Raw genomic sequence first — 25,856 nt, forward strand, 5'->3', positions numbered from 1 at the left:
AGGTCAGAAAGCACAGGGGTGATGGGTGATCGTGACTTGGTACGGATTAGTACACAGGCTGCTGAGTTTTGGATGACCTCAAGTTTATGTAGTGTGGAATGTGGGAGGCTGCCAGGAGTGAGAAGTCAAGTCTAGAGGTAGCAAAGGCATTAATGAGGATTTCAGCAGCAGAAAAGCTGAGGCAGGGGCGGAGGCGGAGGCGGACAATGTTAGGGAGGTGGAAAAAGGTGGTTTTAGATATGCCGCGGATATGTGGCTGGAAATTCATTTCAGGGTCAAGTATGAAACCTAAGTTGCGAACAGTCTTGTTCACCCTCAGATTGATGATAGGGAGAGGGATGAAGTCAGTGGTTAGGGAACGGAATTTGTGGTGGGGACCAAAGATAATGGCTTCGGTCGTCCCAATATTTAATTGGAGAAAATTCCTGCTCATCCAGTACTGGATGTCGGACAAGCAGTCTGAAAATTTAGATACCAAGCAGGGGTCGAGAGAAGTGGTGGAGAGGTAGAGCTGGGTGTCATCAGCGAAAATGTGGAAACTGACTTCACATTTTCGGATGGTATCTCCAAGGGGCAGCCTTTAGATGAGAAATAAAAGGAGGCCAAGGACAGATCCTTGGGCGACACCAGAGGTAACGATGCGGGAGTGGGAAGAAAAGCCATTGCAGGAGTTTTTCTGGCTATGACTAGATAGATAAGAATGGAACCAGGCGAGTGCAGTCCCACCTAGCTGGATGTTGTTGGAGAGGTGTTGGAGGAGGATGGAGTGGTCAACTGTGTCAAAGGCTACAGACAGGTTGAGGAGGATGATGAGGGATAGTTTACCTTTGTCACAGTCATAAAGGATATCATTTGTGACTTTGATGAGAGTCATTTCGGTACTGTGGCAGTGGTGAAAACCAGATTGAAGGGATTCAAACATTGAATTCATGGAAAGGTGGTCACGGATTTGGACGACGACAACATGTTCAAGTTCTTTGGACAGGAAAGAGAGATTCGAGATGGGGCGATAGCTAGCAAGCAAAGTGGGGTCAAGGGTTGTTCTTTTGCGGAGAGGGGTGATGACAGCAGATTTGAAGGACAGGGGAACAGTACCAGAGTAGAGAGAACTGTTAACAATTTCGGCTAATATGGGAGCCAAAAAAGTAAGTTGGGTGGTCAGCAGTTTAGTGGGAATAGCGTCAAGGGAGCAGGAAGTGGGTCTCATGGACAAGATGAGTTTGGAGAGATCAAGAGGAGAGATCAAAGAGAAACTAGAGAAAGATATGAGTTTATGGCTAGGACAGGTGGGAGCGTCAGATGAAGTTTGGCCCTGTGGGCTAGGTGAAGGAAGGGATCTCGCAGAGGCAGCCGATCAGATGGTCTCAATCTTTGAGACAAAGAAGTCCTCACACTTGTTGTTGGAGGTGAGTGTGGTAGAGAAAAGGGAGAGGGGTTTAAGGAGATGATTAACAGTAAAGAATAGTAGCCGGGGGTTATTTTTGCAATCCAGAATAAGAACATAAGAAATAGGAGCAGTAAGCCATACGGCCCCTCGATCCTGCTCCGCCATTCAATACGATCATGGCTGATCTGATCATGGACTCAGCTCCACTTCCCTGCCTGCTCCCCATAGTCTCTTATCCTCTTATCTTAAGAAACTGCCTATTTCTGTCTTAAATTTATTTAATGTCCCAGCTTCCACAGCTCTCTGAGGCAGCGAATTCCACAGATTCACAACCCTCTGAGAGAAGAAATTTCTCCTCATCTCAGTTCTAAATGGGCGGCCCCTTATTCTAAGATCGTGCCCTCTAATTCTAGTCTCACCCACCAGTGGAAACATCCTCTCTGCATCCACCTTGTCAAGCCTCCTCATAATCTTATACGTTTCGATAAGATCACCTCTCATTCTTCTGAATTCCAATGAGTAGAGGCCCAATCTACTCAACCTTTCCTCATAAGTCAACCCCCTCATCCCCAGAATCAACCTAGTGAACCTTCTCTGAACTGCCTCCAAAGCAAGCATATCCTTTCATAAATATGGAAACCAAAACTGCACGCAGTATTCCAGGTGTGGCCTCACCAATACCTTACATAGCTGTAACAAGACTACCCTGCTTTTATACTCCATCCTCTTTGCAATAAGGCCAAGATTTCATTGGTCTTCCTGATTACTTGCCGTACTTGCATACTATCCTTCTGTATTTCATGCACAAGTACCCGCAGGTCCCGCTGTACTGCAGCACTTTGCAATCTTTCTCCATTTAACTAATAACTTGCTCTTTGATTTTTTCTGCCAAAGTGCATGACCTCACATTTTCCAAAATTATACTCCATCTGCCAAATTTTTGCCCACTCACTTAGCCTGTCTACGTCATTTTGCAGCTTTTTTATGTTTTGCAGCTTTTTTATGTCCTCTTCACACATTGCTTTTCCTCCCTGGAATAGTGAACAGTTTTGTAAGCACCGATAATGTTTTATTTGTTCAAGCCAGATCTGGCAGTGAATGGCTAAACCAGTTGTCTGCCACATCTGTTCAAGTCTGCGCCCTTTTGACTTGTGTGAAGATGATGACCGTATCAGGGGGAATGGCCAGCGTGGGAGAGAGTAATCTTTTTAATAGGGACGAGGGCACCAAAGAGCTCATACCAGTCATTGACAGCGCGGGACTAAAGGTACCATACGATGGAGCTGTGCATGATTTATCATTGTGGATCATTCCAGGCAATGGCCCAATGCTGTTCGGCAGGAGTTGGCTTGAGAAAATTAAATGGAACTGGAACAATATTAAAGCCGTATCATCAGTGGATGACGCTTCGTGTGCTCAAGTGCTGAGCAAGTTTCCCTTGTTGTTCGAACCAGGCATTGGAAACTTCATGGGAGCCAAGGTGCAGATCTACTAGGCCCGGATGCAACACCTGTCCATCACAAGGCTCGACGGTTCTGTACAAGCTGAGGGAGAAGGTTGAGATCGAACTGGAGAGACTTCAACAGGAAGGAATCATATAACCAGTCGAGTTCAGCGAATGGGCCAGTCCAATTGTCCCGGTGTTGAAAAGTGATGGCACGGTCAGGATCTGCGGCGACTACAAGGTAACGATCAACTGAGTCTCGATACAGGATCAGTACCCATTAACCAAGGCTGACGACCTGTTTGCAACGCTAGTAGGGGGGGAGTCATTCACCAAATTGGATCTGACCTCCGCTTACATGACACGGGAGCCGGTCGAATCTTCGAAAACACTGAAGTGCATCAACACACACAAAGGACTGGTTATATACCACAGATACCCTTTCGGAATTCGCTCGGTGGCAGCCATATTTCAGAGAAACATGGAGAATTTGCTGAAATCCGTCCTGAGAACTGTCTTCAAGAAGACTTCCTGATCACCGGTCGCGACGCCACCGAACACCTGCACAGCCTGGAAGAGGTTCTACACCTGGACAGAGTGGGAATCCCGCTAAAATGCTCCAAGTGCGTTTGCATGGCACCAGAAGTCGAATTCCTGTGGAGGAAGATTGCGGCAGATGGCATCAGGCCTATGGACTCAAAGACAGAGGCCATCAAGAATGCATCCAGACCGCAGAGTGTGACGGAGCTGCATTCGTTCCTGGGTCTTCTCAACTATTTCGGTAACTTTCTACCTAGCTTGAGCACATTGCTAGAGCCCTTGCACATGTTGCTGAGAAAGGGTAACGACTGGGTTTGGGGCAAATCTCAAGACAGAGCCTTTGAGAAGGCCAGGAACCTGCTATGTTCCAATAAATTACTGGTACACTATGACCCATGTAAGCGGTTAGTGCTGGCCTGCGACGCCACATCATATGGGGCCGGTTGTGTGCTCCAGCAAGCCAATGTATCAGGCAAACTCCCACCAGTTGCATACGCGTCCAGAAGTCTGTCTAAGGCTGAAAGAGCCTATAGTATGGAAAAGAAAGAGGCTTTAGCATGCGTATATGGGGTTAGGAAAATGCACCAATACCTGTTTGGGCTTCGGTTTGAGCTTGAAACAGACCACAAGCCGCTCATTTCATTGTTTTCTGAGAGCAAAGATATAAACACCAATGCCTCGTCCCACATCCAAAGATGGGCACTCACATTGTCCGCTTATGATTATGTCATCCGCCATAGACCAGGCACTGAAAACTGTGCTGATGTGCTTAGCCGGCTACCATTGTCCACAACCGGGGTGGAAATGCCGCAGCCCGCAGAGTTGCTGCTGGTCATGGATGCCTTCGAGAGCGAGGGGTCACCCGTCATGGCTCGCCAAACTAGTACCTGGACCAGCCAGGATCCTGTACTGTCAAGCATAAAAAGGTGTGTCCTAAATGGAAATTGGTCTGCCATTCCCAGGGAAATGCAGGATGAAATTAAGCCTTATAGCCAGATCTCACGTTTGGTAGCCTGGCATTGACTTGGACTTGGAGCCATGCATGCATCAGTGCAACATTTGCATGCAACTGAGTAACGCACCTGTGGAGGCTCCGCTGAGTCTGTGGTCATGGCCATCCAAACCGTGGTCAAGGATCCACATAGACTTTGCCGGCCCCTTTCTTGGCAAAATGTTTTTAGTGGTAATGGACGCTTACTTCAAATAGATTGAATGTGTAATCACGTCATCCAGCATGTCCTCAGCCACTATTGAAAGCCTCCGGGCCATGTTCACCACCCATGGCCTGCCCGATGTCCTTGTCAGCGGCAACCGACCGTGTTTCACCAGTTCAGAGTTCCAGAAGTTTATGACCCGTAATGGCATCAAGCATGTAAGGTCTGCCCCTTTCAAATCCGCGTCTAACGGTCAAGCGGAGCGGGCTGTCCAAACCATTAAGCTGAGCCTAAAACGCGTGACTCACGGCTCCCTACTGACCCATTTGTCCTGCATTCTGCTCAGTTACCGGATGAGACCCCACTCGCTCACCGGGGTCCCTTCTGCTGAGCTGTTAATGAAGGGAGGCCTCAAAACCAGGCTCTCCCTTGTACACCCAGATCTCAATGATCATGTCGAAACCCGAAGGCAACAGCAGCAATGGTACCACGATCGCGCGGCCGTATCACGTGACATTGCTGTTCATGGTCCTGTATTTGTCCTGAATTATGGTCATGGTCCAAAGAGGGTTGCTGGCACGGTTTTGGCCAAGGAGGGGAACAGGGTGTTTGTAGTCAAACTGTTAAATGGCCAAATGTGCAAGAGGCACATCGACCAAACCAAACTGCGATTCACAGACTACCCAGAACAAATTGAAGATGACATCATCATCGACCAACCAACACACATCCAACCATCAGTTCACCCTTGTGTCATTCACGAAGACGAACCTACCATCCCCGACAGTCCTGTCAGATCGACTGCTCCACAATGCAGCAATGGCCCACTAACTCACCCAAGCTTGGGTTCGAACTGAGAAGATCAACCAGGGAGCGGAAGGCCCTGGACCATCTCAACTTGTAAATACAACCTGTACCAAGGACTTTGGGGGGAATGATGTTGTGTATGTTAACTGGGTTTTACCTGCCACCGGAGGGCGCGACTGTCGGAGTCCTAATGGTCACTGGCAGACATGTGCAAGCCATGTCTATAGTGTTGGTAGCCATGTTGAATCCTCACTTTGAGAGTAAATAAACTGGAGTAAGGTCGTGCCTGAACTAGCTCACCGTACTTAGCCTCGTGGAGTTATTCAATACTTAACAATAGTGCTCTGCAATTAGTGCTCGTGCAACACCCCACTGAGGTCTTTAACGCCTCATTTACAATCCCCCTTCCTTCCTGGGGTGCTTAAGCCAAATTTAGCAGAAGTTAGCAATTATTTGCAACTGGCGCTAACTTTTCAAACTTTTAATAGTCGAAGCCCTAAACGGGGCGCTACCAAATTTTTTCCCCTAATCTTCTAATACTTTCAGTGTATGTAAGAGATGAAGAAGATGGGTTTAAAATTCTGGGACACCCACTCCACTAGTGGAGCACAATTCCCAGGCACTCAGGGATCCCAAATTGCAGGGGCATCTTTAGGGCAGGCCACTGACTTCTGCAAAGGTGCATTAAGTGGTGCCTGTCCTGGTGGAGGCCCAAAAAGAATAAGTGGCACCGTGCTGCTTCAGCACAGTACAGAAGGGTCAGGTATGCAGGGAGACAGAGGGAAGTAGAATGGGGGCAGAAGCAAGATCGAAAGAAGAAAAGTAAAAGTGGAGGGCAGAGAAACCCAAGGCAAAAATCAAAAAGGGCCACAATACAGCAAAATTCTAAAGGGGCAAAGTGTGTTAAAAAGACAAGCTTGAAGGCTCTGTGCCTCAATGCGAGGAGTATTCGTAATAAGGTGGACGAATTAACTGTGCAAGCAGCAATTAACGAATATGATGTAATTGGCATCACGGAGACATGGCTCCAGAGTGACCAAGGCTGGGAACTCAATATCCTGGGGTATTCAACATTCAGGAAGGATAGACAGAAAGGAAAAGGAGGTGGGGTGGCATTGCTGGTTAAAGAGGAAATTAAAGCAATAGTAAGGAAGGACATTAGCTTGGAAGATGTGGAATCGGTATGGGTGGAGCTACGGAATACCAAAGGGCAGAAAACGCTAGTGGGAGTTGTGTACAGATCACCAAACCGTAGTGGTGAGGTTGGGGACAGCATCAAACAAGAAATTAGGGATGCGTGCAATAAAGATACAGCAGTTATCATGGGCAACTTTAATCTACATATAGATTGGGCTAAATAAACAGGTAGCATTACGTTGGAGGAGGATTTCTTGGAGTGTATTAGGGATGGTTTTCTAGACTAATATGCCGAGGAACCAACTCGAGGGCTGGCCATCCGAGACTGGGTGATGTGTAATGAGAAAGGACTAATTAGCAATCTTGTTATGCGAGGCCCCTTGGGGAATAGTGACCATAATATGGTAGAATTCTTTACTAAGATGGAGAGTGACACAGTTAATTCAGAGACTAGGGTCCTGAACTTAAGAAAAGGTAACTTTGATGGTATGAGACATGAATTGGCTAGAATAGACTGGCGAATGATACTTAAAGGGTTGACAGTGGATAGGCAATGGCAAACATTTAAAGGTCACATGGATGAACTTCAACAATTGTACATCCCTGTCTGGAGTAAAAATAAAACGGGGAAGGTGGCTCAACCGCAGCTAACAAGGGAAATTAAGGATCGTGTTAAATCCTAGGACGAGGCATATAAATTAGCCAGAAAAAGCAGCAAACCTGAGAACTGGGAGAAATTTAGAATTCAGCAGAGGGCAAAGTGTTATGTATTGTCCATCTACATTAAATGTATAGTTACAATGGTGCGCCACAAGGGGCACTGTGGTGGGAGACCCGAAATTACCTGCGAGACAGAGTATAAAAGGCTGCCCACCACACCTGAGGGGCACTCTGGAGTTGCACAATAAACGACCAAGATCACAGCAGTGTGGAGTCAGTGATTTGAGTACTACATACATCACAAATTGGCGATGAGGACACGGACAAGTTCTTCACGCAACCATGGCTACTTTGGGCACGTTAAAGGATTTCACAGAGGGTAATGACTGGGATGCCTTTACGGAAAGGCTCGAGTACTATTTTATAGCAAACGACCTGACAGGGAACACGGACGCTGATAGAGAAGCATAAGGCGATATTGCTGTCCAGTTGTGGCGATGAGGTTTACCGTCTCGTCAGGGATTTGCTGGCACCCACGAGCACCAAGGACAAGTCATATGAGCAGCTGTTTGAACTCATTCGTAACCAACTGAAACAAAAGGAGAGCATCCTCACGGCCAGGCACAAATTCTACCACCACTGCAGACCTGAGGGCCAGGTTGTCACAAAATATGCTGTGGACATCAGGAGACTTGCAGCGCGTGCGATTTTGGCACACACCTTAACGAGGCGTTGCGAGACGTCTTTGTTATGGGGATTGGCCATGAGGGTCTCCTTCACAAGCTGCTATCTACTGAACCTACAGTCAGCCTGCAGCAAGCCATCAACATCAGCCGGGCATTTATGACCTCGACTTGCAGCACCAAGCAGATGATCCACACGGTCTCGAACCCGGCAGGTACGATTCACAGGATAGCGCCGTCACGGACAAAACTGCAAAACGTGGCTCTGCCCAGGGCAGAGAGCACGGACCTCAAGGTCCTGGAACTCAGAGTCCGCCGAGGGGGGCTAATCGAGTAGCACCATGCTGGCGCTGCGGAGGAAGCCATGGGGCTCACCGGTGCAGGTTTGCGGAGTATACGTGCAATACCTGCCACACGAAAGGCCACCTTCAGCGTATGTGCAAAAGAAACACGACTCTCCGTGTGGCTGAGGAGATGGTAGATGATCTGCTATCCAGCGAGGAGCATTGCGGTTTGGCTCGATGGGCATCCCAGCCCCAGGTAGAAGATGGTGTGTTTGGACTGTATACTTGTACTGACGATTCTGCCCCAGTGATTATGGAAGTCAAGATTAATGGAGTCCCAGTGAGTATGGAAGTGGACACGGGGTCAGGTCAGTCGCTGATGAGTCAGGAAACTTTTGATAAACTGTGGATCAACCCAGCTGCACGACCCAAGCTGGTCCCGGTCACGGCGAAGCTGCGCATCTACACCAAGGAACTACCTGTTCTTGGCAAAGCGGATGTGCAGATATATCACGGTGGTGAGACGCACGGTTTACCTTTGTGGAGCATTGCAGGCAATGGGTCGACGCTACTCGGCAGGAGATGGATGGGGAAGGTCCGTGGAAGCTGGGAAGACTTCTTTCCTCCACAGACCGCTGTCCCCGTGTTCACAGGCAGAGGCGGCCGTTTGCGGGGCTTGCAGCGGGAGGAGCGATGAATCGGCAGTTTCGGGAGCAGGACTCGCTCGGCGACATCATGAGGGCCGATGCTCCGAGGAGCGGGACCCGTCCAGGATCGACTGCGGCAGTGAGGAGGTCAGCTCCGGAGGACGTGTGTGTGTGAGTGGCGGCTCCCGGGCAAAAAGGTCAGCTGCGTGGGGTGCTCCGGAGGATGTGGCAGTGCGGGGGCCGGTGCGTTGCGGCTCCCGGGTGCGTTCAGAGTGTGGCGGCTCTTGAGAGAGAAGGCGAGCAGGCAGCAGCACAGCGAGTTCAAGATGGGAGCAAGCCTCGTGGCAGCAGAGTTCTGCAGAGAGAGGCAGGCAGGCACCAGCAGAGGACCTAAAATGGCGGCGCCCAGTAGAAACCTCGTGGGAAAAACAAAATGGCGTCTTAAAAGGGAAATGTACCTGGGAGTCTTAAAGGGGCCTTACACCATTGCCGGTCACCACAAAGAGACTTTTTTAAGGGCAAGAGTGAGTCAAAATGATTACTGTGATTAAAATGATTGATATGATTGATGAAAAGAGTTAATATCACAATGCACAGTTAAAAGGGTTAATGGATCTGTGACTAACATGACTAATGGATTAATGCGATTTCTGATTTTATGTGATTTATGCAATTGTTCAGCGGCTGAAGACAAGCCTCAAAGGCAACTATTTTCTGAGAACAGAGGCACCGCACTAGTTGCCATACCCTGTCTCAGCGCAGCCCATTACCTCGAGCAAAACGGGGCAGTATGCCGCCACCGTACCTCACCCAGTGGAGCTGGGATTTAATAACTGTTCAGTGCACCTGCAACCTTTTGATATAACTCTTCAACACATCCAAATGTATCGTACAAATGTACTATCTATGTGTACCTGCTTTCTACTGGAGATTATGTTTGTATCACCCATGTAAGGACTGCTAATACCACATGCTTGCACCGGATCGCAAGCATAATCTCTACATGGGGGGGGAAGAGGGAAGTGGATGGTCATGGACTCACACTCATCAATCAACCAGGATGAACAAGGCTGAGGTTACCGGTAATTTGCTTTTGGAACTGGGGGGAGGGAGGGAGATTTTATGTATTGTCCATGTACATTAAATGAATAGTTACAATGGTGCGCCACAAGGGGCACTGTGGTGGGAGACCCGAAAGTACTTGCGAGACAGAGTATAAAAGACTGCCCACCACACCTGAGGGGCACTCTGGAGTTATACAGTAAAGGACCAAGGTCACAGCAGTTACTACAACACCAGACTGTGTGGAGTCAGTGATTTGAGTCAGAAGGCCATCACACAAAGGGTTTAATTAGGAGGGGGAAAATACAGTGTGAGAGGAAGCTTGCTGGGAAGATAAAACTGACTTCAAAACCTTCCATAGATATGTGAAAAGAAAAAGATTGGCAAAGACAAACATAGGTCCCTTGCAGTCAGAATCAGGTGAACTTATAATGGGGAACAAAGAAATGGCAGACCAGCTGGACAAATACTTTGGTTCTGTCTTCACGAAGGAAGATACAAATAACCTTCCAGAAATACTAGGGGACCGAGGGTCTAGTGAGAAGGAGGAACTGAAGGAAATCCTTATTAGTCAGGAAATTGTGTTAGGGAAATGGATGGGATTGAAGGCTGATAAATCCCCAGGGCCTGATAGTCTGCATCCCAGAGTACTTAAGGAAGTGGCCCTAGAAATAGTGGATGCATTGGTGATCATTTTCCAACAGTCTATCAACTCTCGATTAGTTCCTATGGACTGGAGGGTAGCTAATTTAACACCACTTTTTAAAAAAGAAGAGAGAAAACAGGGAATTATAGATCAGTTAGCCTGACAACAATAGTGGGAAAAATGCTGGAATCAATAATTAAAGATGAAATAGCAGCACATTTGGAAAACAGTGACAGGATCGGTCCAATTCAGCATGGATTTATGAAAAAGAAATCATGCTTGACAAATCTTGGAGCATTTTTTGAGGATGTAACTGATAGAGTGGACAAGGGAGAACCAATGGATGTGGTGTATTTGGATTTTGGAAAGGCTTTTGACAAGGTCCCACACAAGAGATTGTTGTGCAAAATTAAAGCACATGGTATTGGGGATAATCTATTGACATGGATAGAGAACTGGTTGGCAGACAGGAAGCAGAGAGTTGGGATAAACGGGTCCTTTTCAGAATGGCAGGCAGTGACTAGTGGAGTGCCGCAGGGCTCAGTGCTGGGACCCCAGCTATTTACAATGCACATCAATGATTTAGAAGAAAGAATTGAAGTTCACCAGACAGATTCCCGCGATGGCAAGACTGACATATGAGGAGAGACTGGATCGACTGGGCCTGTATTCACTGGAGTTTAGAAGGATGAGAGGGATCTCAGAGAAACACATAAAATTCTGATGGGACTGGACAGGTTAGATGCAGGAAGAATGTTCCCAATGTTGGGAAAGTCCAGAACCAGGGAACACAGTCTAAGGATAAGGGGTAAGACATTTAGGACTGAGATGAGGAGAAACTTCTTCACTCAGAGAGTTGTTAACCTGTGGAATTCTCTACCACAGAAAGTTGTTGATGCCAGTTTGTTGGATATATTCAAGAGGGAGTTAGATATGGTCCTATGGCGAAAGGGATCAAAGGGTATGGAGAGAAAGCAGGAAAGGGGTGCTGAGGTGAATGATCAGCCATGATCTTATTGAATGGTGGTGCAGGCTCAAAGGGCCGAATGGCCTACCCCTGCACCTATTTTCTATGTTCCTATTGTTCTATGTACAACCCAACTCTGCAGATTTCAAAGGAGCTGTTGGGCCATCTCTGTAGTGTCATTGATCTCACTCCGTAATCGATTACCTGCACCTTCCTACATTGTGCGGTCTTTACTAAGTCCATAATGGAATCTACATCAGTTTTCACGAATTCCCCAAGTCACATCCTTTGACATAGGGAGGGGACTGGAAGATCTACCCATGCCCCACCCCCACTGGAATGTCCCAATCTCCTCTGAATGGGTGGAATCTACAGCACCACACCACTTTCCAACCCCCACTGACATCATAGATGGATCAGGGGCCAGATAGAAATTTTTGTTCCCTGTGGGAATGCAATTCCTTCAATTCTTTAGCCAGCTTGAATGGGTCATGTAGAAATAGTTACAAGAAAGAATTTTCAAAGGAAACATTCAATAATTCAAAAATACCCTGCAGTGATTGTAGTAGGTATCTGCAGCACAAAACCTCATTATTTCACTATGCACAAAAGATTTTAATAATCTTTCAATTTTAGGAAAGAACACAGTTAAGATATTCACAGCTCCTCCCACTTGTGGTACCTGATCACCAATCACTAAAAATATGCATATTTCCAATTCCACTTCTATACTAGTATGCAATGATTAAAGACTTCTGGCGAGTACTTTTTATTAACCGGTGTGAGAATTTAAGACATACTCACGCTGCAGAGTGATTAAATGCTCTGATTCAAAAATAATAACACAATACGAATCATGTGTGAAATCAAAAGTGGCAGTGACAACTTGCCATACTATTCTAAGGTAGTATTCCATTGTAGATTGAAAAAGTTAATCATATCTTTGTGCTCCATTCTGTGGTGCTGAGAAATGATGTTGGAGGCCTTGGTTGATCACTCCTGCAACTTCGATTTTGCAAATTTTTACTTAGCTCCAGTTTCTATTTCACTATCTGGATATTCTGAAGATATATTAGCAACTCTGCTTTTATAGTCCATTTCAGTGTATTAAGTGTATAAAGTGCTGAGTAGCACCCTTTTCCCTCTGAACCAAAGGAGTATCTAATGTACATCTGACATTTCCAGGCAAGAAAATGGAGAAAGATGTCCAATTGAATCTCATACATTTGACCTTAGTACATATTTAAGTTGAAACTATTGATTTTGAGAAGGTGATCTCTATTGATAATTACCAAAGCAAGTTTGAAAAGTAACTGTACAGAACAAGAAATAAGATATTCAAAAGCTATGGGGGTTTCGATACTCAACAATGGACCCAACAGTAAAGAAACACCCAGCACAATAATGATATGGAACATTAAAAAATACTTTAAAAAAAAAAAGCTTCATTTTAATAGATTCAAATTAAATCCTTTACAAAGCTTTCTGAACCTTATTTTCGGAGACATAAAAAATTTGGTTCAGTAATATTTCGTGTTTCCACTATGCTTAATAGCTTTAACTTACTGGTGGCTTGTACTATGTAGAATGTTTATATCTTTTTAATAGATTTGCTTATGAGCACAAACTACCAAAAATTAAAATGATATGTAGCATAATTGTAAAAACTTTCAGAGAAGTGTGGAACATGCATCACTTGTAAATCTGGGTAATTTATGGAAAATATTCTCTATCTTATGAGGTCTCTAAATGGCATGTTACTTTCCAAGGTTCAGTGCTATAAGGTTATATATACCCCTAACAGTGTCAACACAGACCATTGTAATATAATAGGTTTTGTCAGTGGAGTATGGATTGGGATTGCGCAGCAATGAAAAACTATTACTCAGAGGTTCACCTCTCCAAGGCACTAAACGAAAGGTTCAGATCAATAATCGTCATGGTAAAGTACCTGCCTCAAAGTAATGTTCAGTTATTGAACATATTTCTGTAGCATTTCCAACCGTTTAGTTGACAAGGAAGGATAGATATTTATGTACAGCATAAAGGGTGCACAGGAGCTGGGCACGAAGGGATGATTTTGTCACTGACAGCATATGTGTGGAATGATTTGGGATTAGATGGTGAAATGCCCACGGGATGGAGCAGCAGAGTGATCTCTAAATGGAAGCTTTTGAAGTTGTGGAGAACAGCTCCCCGTCACCAAGTGACTGAATTGCGTTTGTTTCCAAAAGGGAACTCTGATGGTAGGACTCAATTAGCACTGAGTTCAAATCTTAGTCAACTCAAGTTCTTCCTTATGTGCTGTACCTGAAGCTGTCTGGCAGCTGGTACAACTCAGTTACTGCTTCAGGAAAGAAGTGGAGGATGAAAGAAAATGTTGCTGAGGAGTTACAATAAAACAGACCATGTGGATCTGTAGTGAGGGAGAAATGAACACCAGCAGTAAGAGGCCAGAATCTGTCCAGTGTGCTTGTGTAGCTAGCACCTCTGCAGTGATACTCCTGATGCCCCTCTTCTTCCTCCTCAAAGCAGAGAAACATGAGGAGGCCAAATGGAGACTAAACCATATCATATTGTTGCATGTTGCAACAGAGCTTGCTGACGGTGGTGGGAGGGGCTTTGTCGGCATGTAACAGGAGATAGATGCCTGCAGAAGGTTTAAGGGGCAGACAGCCGAGAGGAATTTTTCCCCAGGCAAAATCAATTGATGTAAAGTTGCCAATCCATTCTGCCTGCAACAACAATAACATCAACTTTTATTTATATAGCGCCTTTAACATAGTAAAACATCCCAAGGCACTTCATAGGAGTGTTACAAGACAAACTGATAAATTTGACACCGAGCCACATAAGAAGAAATTACGGCAGATGACCAAAAGCTTGGTTAAACAGATAGGTTTTAAGGAGCGACTTACAGGAAGAAAGAGAGTTGGAGAGGCAGAGAGGTTTGGGGAGGGAGTTCCAGAGCTTGGGGACAAGGCAGCTGAAGGCATGGCCACCAATGGTTGACCAGTTATAATCAGGGATGCTCAAGAGGGCAGAATTTGAAGAGCGCAGACATCTCGTGGAGTTGTGAGGCTGAAAGAGATTACAGAGTTGGGAAGGGGCGAGGCCATGGAGGGATTTGTAAACAACTATGAGAATTTTGAAATTGGGGCGTTGCTTAACTGGGAACCAATGTAGGTCAGCGAGCACAGGGGTAATGGGTCATTAGGACTTGGTGCGAGTTAGGACACGGGCTGCCGAGTTTTGGATGATCTCAAGATTACGTAGGATTCAATGTGGGAGGCCAGCCAGGAGTGCTTTGGAGTAGTCAAGTCTAGAGGTAACAAAGGCATGGATGAGGGTTTCAGCAGCAGATGAGCTGAGGCAAGGGCGGAGCCAGGTAATGTTACGGAGGTGGAACTAGGCGGTTTTTGTTGCCTAAATCCATTTGTAATTCTAGGGTTTTGGTGTTGACAGAGTGGTAATGATGAAAAATAAAATGTCAAGTATGATGTGAGCCTGTCGTTATCAACTGAATTTGGGCTGGTAACACTGGAAAATTCTTAAAGCTGTACAGATAAGAGTATCTGACGGAAATGTATCCCTTTCTGCCTGAGTGATGCCAGGAGGAAAATTGTGACCAAGAAGTTAAAGGAACTTCGTGCAGTCATCCCAAAGCTACTTAAAGTTGCACTGTTACTCTTACCTGTGATTGTACCGCTGAAGTTATTAGTGAGCTCATTTGCATATACCCATGACTTCAGTTACGTGGATGGTTACAGCACAGAAGAAGGCGGCCATTCGGCCCGTCGAACCCGTGCCAACTCTCAGCTAATCCCACTCCCCTGCCTTTTTCCCATAGCCCTGCAATTATTTTTCCTTCAGATACTTATCCAACTCACTTTTGAAAGATAAGGTTGAGCCTGCCTTCACCACCCTTCCAGATCCCAACGACTCGCTGCATAAAAAAGTATTTTTTTACCTCGCCTTTAGTTCTTTTGCCAATCACCTTTAATCTGTGTCCTCTGGTTCTCGACCCTTCTGCCAATAGAAACAGTTTCTCTCTATCTACTCTGTCCAGACCCCTGATGATTTTGAACACCTCTATCAAATCTCTTCTCAATCTTCTCTGCTCCAAGGAGAACAACCCCAACTTCTCCAGTCTATCAACGTAACTGAAGTCTCTCATTCCTGGAATCATTCTCATAAATCTTTTCTGCACCTTCTCTAAGGCCTTCACATCCTTCCTAAAGAGTGGTGCACAGAATTGGACACACGACTCCAGTTGGGGCCGAACTAATGTTTTATACCAGTTCATCATAATTTCCACACTTTTGTACACTATGGGCTAGAAATTCGGTTTTCAGCGAAAACGGTATTTTTTCGCCAAAATTACCAGTTCTGCTTCACTATCGCTAGTAGGCCGGAAAGTCAACCTTTAATTTGCACCGTGGAAAAAATTGGTATTGCACGAGGATTCACGGCACAAGCCGTGAATTTCGGCAATTTTAGTCCGAGGCCGATACCACTGTGAGAGGTCTTGGGAGGGCGGGAAAACACCAAAAAATAAATTGGAAAAAACAAAAACAAAAAATACACAAAACATTTACAAGACACATATCTATCGAATCACTGAAAAAGAATTAAAAAATAAAAACTTTAACGTACCTTTTTTGCAGGTCTTCATACTTACCGCTGCTGGCAAGGCTGCACGACAGGTTATACCGTCGGTATTCTGAGCGCAGAATACGGGTACAGAGGGAGCCAAATATAGTGGAAAGAGCCGTCACACAAAGGTCATTGAATTTCCCACCAACCGGGTTTTCGCCAAAAAGGGTGAAATATCGCCAAAAACCCGGTCACAAAATCACCGAATTTCTACCTCTATTTATGAACCCCAGGATCCCATAAGCCTTTTTAACTGCTTTTTCAACCAGCCCTGCCAACTCCAACGATTGTGCACATACACCTCTAGGTTCCTCTGTTCCTGCATCCCCTTTAGGATTGTAATTTTTAATTCATATTTCCTCTCCTCATTCTTTCTATTAAAATATATTACTTCACACAAACCCCCAGGTCTCTCTGTTCATGCACCCACTTTCGATAGACTTGAGAAACTGGGATAGTTCTCCTGAGAGCAAAGAAGGACAAGATTTGATAGAGGTGTTCAAAATCATATGGGGTTTCGACAGAGTAGATACAGAGAAACTGTTCCCATTGGCAGACGGGTCGAGAACCAGAGCACACAGATTCAAGGTGATTGGCAAAAGAACCAAAGGCGACATAAGGAAAAACGTTTGTCTGAGTATGAGCATGCCTCCTTATTGACAGGATCAGGAGAAGGAAGAAGAGGAGCTGAGGAAGCATGCCAGATAGGCATGTTTGCATCTTTAATCCTCCACTCAAGCACATTCTTATACTGCCTCTTTTGTTTAAAGGGCTAGATTCTTGTTTCTGGACTTGCCTGAGCTGAGTTAGGTACCCAAGGATGCCATATGGAATTATTTAACTCCTGCAGCCAGATTTACAAACCAATAACAACCATCTCCATCCATGCAGCAGGAGGTCAGCCTTCCATCACATCTCCTGCAGCAGAACCTCCAAGGTGTCCTCTGTGAACGGAGGAGCTTTCTCCTACATTTCTGCTTGCAGACCTTTTTAGCTAACAGCAGCTGAGACAACTTTTTTTGAAGGTTCTTCCAGTGAAAGCCAAGCTTTCCATAAAGCTGAAAGAAACGGCAACCTTTCAGGAGTGAGCAACATCCTAAATAGCTGCTGCCATGGTAGACTTCTGACCTCCCCCAGTCAATTGTACTACAGGCTAAGTACCCTGTGTACACTTTTAATCTATGAAAATTAGGAAGAGGGTCTCGCCTTCCTAAATTTGGTAAGGTCAGCATGTGAGCTCATGCCATTGGTGAGCATAGCCCCAATATTGCCCCATTGCAATTTTGAGGATTGTAGTGGACAGAGGAAACTGTTCCCCAACATGTTTTGCCCCCAACCTCAGAAGGCAATTCCTATTATATTAGCATGAGATTCATTAAACATGACAATAAACATTATTACTTTTATTAAAAGTTATATGGCTTTCTGTTAATTGAGTTTGTTCCAAATTTACAAGGTAAAGTTTATAGGCCGGATTTTCGGCTTTCGGGGTTTTTCGGTGAAAAAGGTAGTGATACCGTTTTTAGCCCAAACTTTCAGCCTTTATGTTTGTGCCGGGGGCGCATCAGTAAGGGGGGGGGGGCATTGCAGAAGCATTCGCGGCACAAAAAGCAAGTTTCGGCAACTTTACTCCGGGGCTGGGAGCGCTGCAAGAGGGGGAGAAAAAGAAAATTCCAAAAAACATTCCAAAAATATTTACAAGACCCTTAATTATCTAATCACTGCAAAATAAATGAAAAAATAAAAACTTTAATTTACCTTTTTTGCAGGTTTTCATACTTACTGCTGCTGGCAGGGCTGCACTGACAGGTTTGACCTGTCGATATCCTGAGCGTGGCATACGGGTCGGCAGAGAGCCGAAACTCGATCCCAAATGCAATCCGTGTCGTTGCACGTCAGCGCACCTCTCCACAGCAGTACTTGAAAGTGGCATTGCAAACAAGTACCCGAGGATCCCGCCTGGGCCTCGCGACCGGGTTTTCACCGCAGAGAGTCAAATCGCAGCGAAAACCCTGTCACAAACCTGCCGAAAATCCAGCCCTACATATCTAAGTGGATTTGTCTTCATTTGTTGGAGTTCCTTGTGAAAAAAATAAACCATTTTCATTTTTTTTAAATTCTCGTGCAGTCTCAGCCTTTGAGAAAAAAAATTGCAATATCGTTGACCAGTTGGAAGTTTGTTTTCTTGTTCCCGAATATGTGGTAAATTTGCAGGGTTACAGGGAGAAATGAAGCAAATTGGAAGAGAAAAGAAATAAAGCATAGAAGAAAAAGCATTCTTTCTGCATCACTTTGCTCCAGGCTAGTTATCAATGTTTGTAAGCACTGAGGTTTATGGTGTGATTAGTCAGATTGCTGTGGGTTGCACAAGATCATCACTATATCTTCTACGCATTCGCTCAGTTAAAAAGCCTCAGGCAGATCCAGGGTCAATTGATATGTGGGGATATATGCTACCCATTTACTTTTAAAGATCAGAGTGGCATATGCTGAAGGATTATAAATGGGATTAAGACCATCTTGTTGGTGTGTAAGGTTTATGAAATGGAGTTTATGCATCAGTGTTGGATTTTGAAAAGTTATATTGAGGCCCCAGCTGGAGTATTGTGTCCAATTCTGGGCACCACACTTTAGGAAGGACGTGAAGGCTTTGGAGAGGGTACAGGTGAGATTTACTAGAATGGTTCCAGAGTTGAGGGATTACAGTTATGTGGATAGACTGGAGAAGCTGGTGTTGTTCTGCTTAGAGCAGAGAAAGCTATGAGGAGATTTGATAGAGATGTTTAAAATCAAGAAGGCTTTAGAGAGAGTTAATAGAGAGAAATGGTTTCCAATGGCTGACAAGCACATTGATTACCAGAGAGCACAGATTTAAGGTGATTGGCAAAAGAACCAAAGGCAGCATAAGGAAAAACTTTTTAATGTAACGAGTGGTTAGGATTTGGAATGCACTGCCTGATAGGGTGGTGGAGATAGATTCAATTGTAGCCTTAAAGGAAATTGAATAAATAATTAACAGAGAAAATATTGGAAAGGGGGAAATAGCAGGAGAGTGGGACGAACTGGATTGCTTTTCGAAAGAGCCGGCGCTGACTCGATAGGCCGAATGGTCTCCTTCTGTACTGTACGATTCTATGATTCTCTGAGTTCCCATTTCTAATAACATCTAAAACTTAATGTACATAAAGATTTGTGACATGCTTCAGGTAAGTTCCGATTCGATAGACTTAGGTTGTAACTGAGGTTAAATTAAAAAGTGACTGGAGAGGACTATGCAATGTCTACACAGTCATTATAATAGAAGGGGAGAGGAGGAGGTATGTATGACTCAATACAATGTTGTAACAGTTTGTCGATTGGTCTCTTTATTAAGAAGGAGCCAAGCCAATCAAATACAGAGACAAATCTGCTGTGTGATTTGTTTTTTGAATGATTTTCCAGCTTTTTGAACTTAACAGGCATTTATTCAAATTCTGCTTGGCTGTGGTTACTGTTTTCAAATCAGTGCGTTTATTTTGCTTTTGTTAAAGCAGTTAAAGAAGCTCAACAAAGGTAGTGAGAGAGAGCAACAATGGTCACAATAGTGATGTGCAATTTGCTAGAGAGAGGGTAAGCAGATGACGGGAAAAAAGTTGCGGCCAGAATAAGAGTGTACCTTGTCTAACATTCCTCCATTAGTAATTAGGGTACTCAAGATGCATTTCCATATGTTAATCAATATTTGGTTACAAAGGTTAAGTTTGAAACACCTCTTCAGCAATTTGGTCTGCTTTATTTCTTACAATTCCAATGATTTGTATCTTTGTTCATGACATTGCACATTATTCCTTTCCTTACACTCCAGAACATATCCAATATTACATCAATATTACCGGGCTGGCAGCTATTACCAATGTAGGTTCACCTCTTAGACTGAAATTATCAGTTTAAGATTCAAAGCACAAATATAAATGCATATACTGTCATTTGCATGTTTAATAAATGTCTCTATATTTCAAAAAAAAGTACAGACAGCAATTGAAGTTGAGTCTCAGGTGTGCTCAGCAACCATAACCTAAGCGTAAAAAAATTACACAGCCTAATTCAGAAATTTACAACTTTGATTAGTTTCCTAGCAGCAATTTATGCTTTTGATCTCACCTTACTTTTAAGTTAGGGTGACTGAAGTAAAGTCTCTTTTTTTCCCTGACTGCTGCATTAAGTTCAATACCAAGCACAAGTAATCACATTTAAAAGATTGATTTTCAGGCAGAATGTAATAAATATGCCAGAGTGACAGATTATATTCAAAACCTCTGCACTATAAACAACATGCAAAGTTATGCAAATATCCCTAGTACCTTAAAGCTATACAATGCAAATTGAAAGCTGCCAGTATTCAAGCACACTCAGAAATGCAGATTGCTTGACATTTATAACAGTACCTTATTTAAATGAGTGATTACTTTGTTATTTCCATGGGTGCTTAAAACAATTGAAAATTGGCACAGCTAACAAAATTGTTTAAAGTAGAAGTTAGAATCATAGGCCGCAAAATTCGGCTCCGGAACGCCCTACGGATGCCAATTCAGGTCCAAAATGGTGTCTGCAGCACATGCGCACACAACTGAGGCTCTGTATTACAAGAGAGCTGAATACATTTCCTTCTCCCTGACCAGAGAGCAACATGCGGAGCGAGCACGCAGCTTTGTGAGCTTTCAGGCTTCCCCATGGTGCTGGGTGCCATTGAGTGCACACATGTCGCTTTATGGGCACCGCATGTCTACACTGGGATGTACCACAAGTGAAAGGGTATTCACGCCCTCAATGTTAAGCTGGTGTGCAGGTCAATGCCTGCTTTTCTCGCAGCAGTCATGATGCCTTAATTCTGTGGCAGTCAGTTGTCCCGTCTGCATTTGAGCCACCACGACAAAATAGCAGGTGGCTATTGGGAGACAAGTGCTATCCATCAACAACATGGCTCATGACACTGGTACGCAACCCACGCATACATGGGCAACGTTCATACAACGAAAACCATGCTGCCACAAGAAACATCATCGCACACACCATTGGCATGCTAAAGCAGTGCTTCCACTGTCTGGACTGCACTGGAAGAGCATGTAGTAGTTGGCAGAGCGGGTGTTGAGATTCATGGTGGTCTGCTGCATTGGCACAACCTTGCCATCATACAGGCACAGCCCTTGCCACCAGCCATACAGTGACCAGCTGAGGAGCAGAATGAGGAGGAGGAGGAAGAGGAATGGAGGATGCAACCCATGGCTAACAAGAGAAATTAAGGATAGTGTTAAATGAAGAGGCATATAAATTGGCTAGAAAAAGCAACAAACCTGAGGACTGGGAGAAATTTAGAATTCAACAGAGGAGGACTAAGGGTTTAATTAAGAGGGGGAACATAGAGTACAAGAGGAAGCTTGCAGCGAGCATAAAAACTGACTGCAAAAGCTTCTATAAATATGTGAAGAGAAAAAGATTAGTGAAGACAAACGTAGGTCCCTTGCAGTTGGGTGAATTTATAATGGGGAACAAAGAAATGGCAGAACAATTGAACAAATACTTTGGTTCTGTCTTCATGAAGGAAGACACAAATAACCTTCGAAATATACGAGGGGACAGTGGGTCTAGTGAGAAGGAGGAACTGAAGGATATAAAGCGGGAAATTGTGTTAAGGAAATTGATGGGATTGAAGGCCGATAAATCCCCGGGGCCTGACATTCTGCATCATTGAGTACTTAAGGAAGTGGCCCTAGAAATAGTGGATGCATTGGTGATCATTTTCCAACAGTCTATCGACTCTGAATCAGTTCCTATGGACTGGAGGGTTGCTGATGTAACACCACTTTTTAAAAAAGGAGAGAGAAAACAGGTAAGTATAGACCAGTTAGCCTGACATCAGTAGTGGGGAAAATGTTGGAATCAATCATTAAGGATTTGGAAAGCAGCGCATTTGGAAAGCAGTGACAGGATCGGTCCAAGTCAGCATGGATTTATGAAAGGGAAATCATGCTTGACGAATCTTCTGAAATTTTTTGAGGACATAACTAGCAGAGTGGACAAGGGAGAACCAATGGATGTGGTGTATTTGGACTATCAAAAGGCTTTTGACAAGGTCCCGCACAAGAGATTGGTGTGCAAAATCAAAGCACATGGTATTGGGGGTAATGTACTGACGTGGATAGAGAACTGGTTGGCAGACAGGAAGCAGAGCGGCGGGATAAATGGGTCCTTTTCAGAATGGCAGGCAGTGACTAGTGGAGTGCCGCAGGACTCAGTGCTGGGATCCCAGCTCTTTACAATATGCATTAACGATTTAGATGAAGGAATTGAGTGTAATATCTCCAAGTTTGCAAATGACACTAAATTGGGTGGCAGTGTGAGCTGTCAGGAGAACACTAAGAGGCTGCAGGGTAACTTGGATAGGTTAGGTGAGTGGGCAAATGCATGGCAGATGCAGTATAATGTGGATAAATGTGAGGTTATCCATTTTGGGGGCAAAAACATAAAGGCAGAATATTATTTGAATGGCAGCAGATTAGGAAAAGGGGAAGTGCAACGAGACCTGGGTGTCATGGTTCATCAGTCATTGAAAGTTGGCATGCAGGTACAGCAGGTGGTGAAGAAGGCAAATGGTATGTTGGCCTTCATAGCTAGGGGATTTGAGTATAGGAGCAGGGACATCTTACTGCAGTTGTACAGGGACTTGGTGAGGCCTCACCAGGAATATTGTATAAAGTTTTGGTCTCCTAATCTGAGGAAGGACGTTCTTGCTTTTGAGGGAGTGCAGCGAAGGTTCACCAGACTGATTCCCGGGTCGGCGGGACTGACATATCAAGAAAGACTGGATCAACTGGGCTTGTATTCACTGGAGTTCGGAAGAATGAGAGGGGATCTCATAGAAACGTTTAAAATTCTGATGGGTTTAGACAGGCTAAATGCAGGAAGAATGTTCCCAATGTTGGGGAAGTCCAGAACCAGGGGTTACAGTCTAAGGATAAGGGGTAGGCCATTTAGGACTGAAATAAGGAGAAACTTCTTCACTCAGAGAGTTGTTAACCTGTGGAATTCCCTGCTGCAGATAATTGTTGATGCGAGTTCATTAGATATGTTCAAGAGGGAGTTAGATATGGCCCTTACGGCTAAAGAGATCAAGGGGTATGGAGAGAAAGCAGGAAAGGGGTACTGAGGGAATGATCAGCCATGATCTTATTGAATGGTGGTGCAGGCTCGAAGGGCCGAATGGCCTACTCCTGCATCTATTTACTATGTTTCAGACAGCCCCTTTCTGGCCGGGCTCTCTGTGACTGACTCATCTGGCTGTGATACCAATAAACACAACCCCAATTCCACATTCGCCCACAGTCCCACACCTTATCTTCCCTCTGTCACTGACCATCACAGCATCCACTTGGCCACAATGCAAAAATAAAAGCCAATAGAAAATAAACATTCCAAACCAATTTTCCTCAAGTCCGTTTTCTGGCATATTGCCACAGTTACACTTGTTTTTCTAAGCCAGAAATGCACCAGAAATATTTTGCCAAAGTTTCCTCGATGTATAATTCGAATTTGTCGCCTCGCGGAGGGGGGGAGGGGGGGTGTGCAGCCTGCTGTCTGCGCCAAAAAATGAAGCCGCAACTTCTGCGAAAAAAAAGTTACATTTTTAACGTTGTTCCAATGGATGCGCATGCTCAGTACAGCTCGGATTTGGCAATCGGCCATTTTTAAAGAGCCAGTTGTGTGTGTGAGAAGGAGTGCCATATGAGAGCATTGGAAAAATCGCAGCTGGAGCAATACAAGATGCAACGCAGTGCAAGGACCAAGAATTTCTTACAGGAAGAAGTGGAGGCACTAGTTACTGTGATTGAGAACAGATGGCAGGAGCTGGACACTAGCAGAGGTCACATAAAGGTTCCACCCAAAGAAATGAAGAAACGCTGGAACCAAATTGCAGAAGATTACAGTGCAATGGTGACCATCATGAGATCTGGAGGCCAGTGTAAAAAGAAGTGGCAGGACCTTGGTCAAGTAGTTAGTGTAAGTAATATTTTCATTTATTCAATGGAATTGCAATTGTAAATGTGACCAGTTGTATATGTCCCACCCAGCAGAAAGACACCCTCTCTAAAAAGTTGCATTGTCATCTTTGCAGAGGAAGGTGCACATAATAAAAGGGAAAGAACAGGAGCAGGCCCGACAAATCTGCAGCCACTTACACACTTGGAAGAGAGGGTCGCTGCTTTGATGGGTCCTGCCTGGAAAAAAACAATCACTACTGCACAAGCTGGGCCCACCCTTGAGGGAGAGGGTAAGTCCTGCAAATTAATTGTGGGCCTTCAAATCAGCTTGCTGCCTGCGATGTGTGAGCCTACTCATGCCACCCACCCTGCCCCCTCCTCTGCTGCTAACCATTGGACAGTTCTGTTATCTTTTGCAGAACTTGAGGTCAACCCTGATGATGCAGAAGAAGATTCAGACGAGGACAAGCCTGAAGAGAACATCTTCCAATCCAACCCAACATGGGGATGAGGGTGAGGGGGAGGGGATGGAGCTGGATGAAGCTCCCACTGTTGTACTGACTTTGGAGGAGGCGCCACGCATGGAGGTGACAGCCCCTTCTGTGACGAGTGGTTTGAGTGTTGGTGGGACGTTCCATGGTTTCACACCTTCTGAGGTTGCAGGTCCCAGTGCAATGACACGAGAAATAGGAACGATATCCGGGACCGTCAATGAGGGAATAATGGCCATGAGGGAGGGAATGTCAGAGGTAGTGCAAACCACATTACTGATCATGAGGAAGGGAAAGTTGCAGGTATTTCAGACAGTTTTGCTCAATATGAGGGAGGGAATGTTGCAGGTGGTTGAGACACTGTCAGGGCGCCTTCCCCGTTTTATTTTTACTCCAGACAGAAATGTACAATTGCTGAAGTTCATCCATGTGATCTTTAAAGATTTGCCATTGCCTATCCATCGTCAACCCTTTAGGTATCATTTGTCAGTCTAATCTAGCCAATTCGCGCTTCATACCATCAAAGTTACCTTTCCTTCAGTTTAGGACCCTAGTTTCTGAATTAACTTTGTCACTCTCCATCTTAATAAAGAATTCTACCATATTATGGTCACGATTCCCCAAGGGGCCTCGCACAACAAGATTGCTAATTAGTTCCTTCTCATTGTACATCACCCAGTCTAGGATGGCCAGCTCTCTGGATGGTCCCTCGACATATTGGTCTAGAAAACCATCCCTAATACACTCCAGGAAATCCTCCTCTACCGCATTGCTACCAGTTAGATTAGCCCAATCAATATGTAGATTAAAGTCGCCCATGATTACTGCTGTACCTTTATTGCACACATCCCTTATTTCTTGTTTGATGCTGTCCCCAACCTCCCTACTACTATTTGGTGGCCTGTACACAACTCCCACTAGCATCTTCTGCCCTTTGGTATTCCATAGCTCCACCCATACCGATTCCACATCATCCAAGCTAATGTCCTTCCTTACAATTGCATTAATTTCCTCTTTAACTAGCAACGCCACCCAACCTCCTTTTCCTTTCTGTCTATCCTTCCTAAATGTTGAATACCCCTGGATGTTGAGTTCCCAGCCTTGGTCACCCTGGAGCCATGTCTCCGTGATGCCAATGACATCATACCCGTTAACTGCTATCTGCGCAGTTAGTTCGTCCACCTTATTCCGAATACCCCTCGCATTAAGGCACAGAGCCTTCAGGCTTGTCTTTTTAACAACTTTGACCCTTTAGAATTCTGCTGTAATGTGGCCC

Source organism: Pristiophorus japonicus, chromosome 13, assembly GCF_044704955.1.
Source record: "Pristiophorus japonicus isolate sPriJap1 chromosome 13, sPriJap1.hap1, whole genome shotgun sequence".
In the NCBI taxonomy this organism is placed as follows: Eukaryota; Metazoa; Chordata; class Chondrichthyes; family Pristiophoridae; genus Pristiophorus; species Pristiophorus japonicus.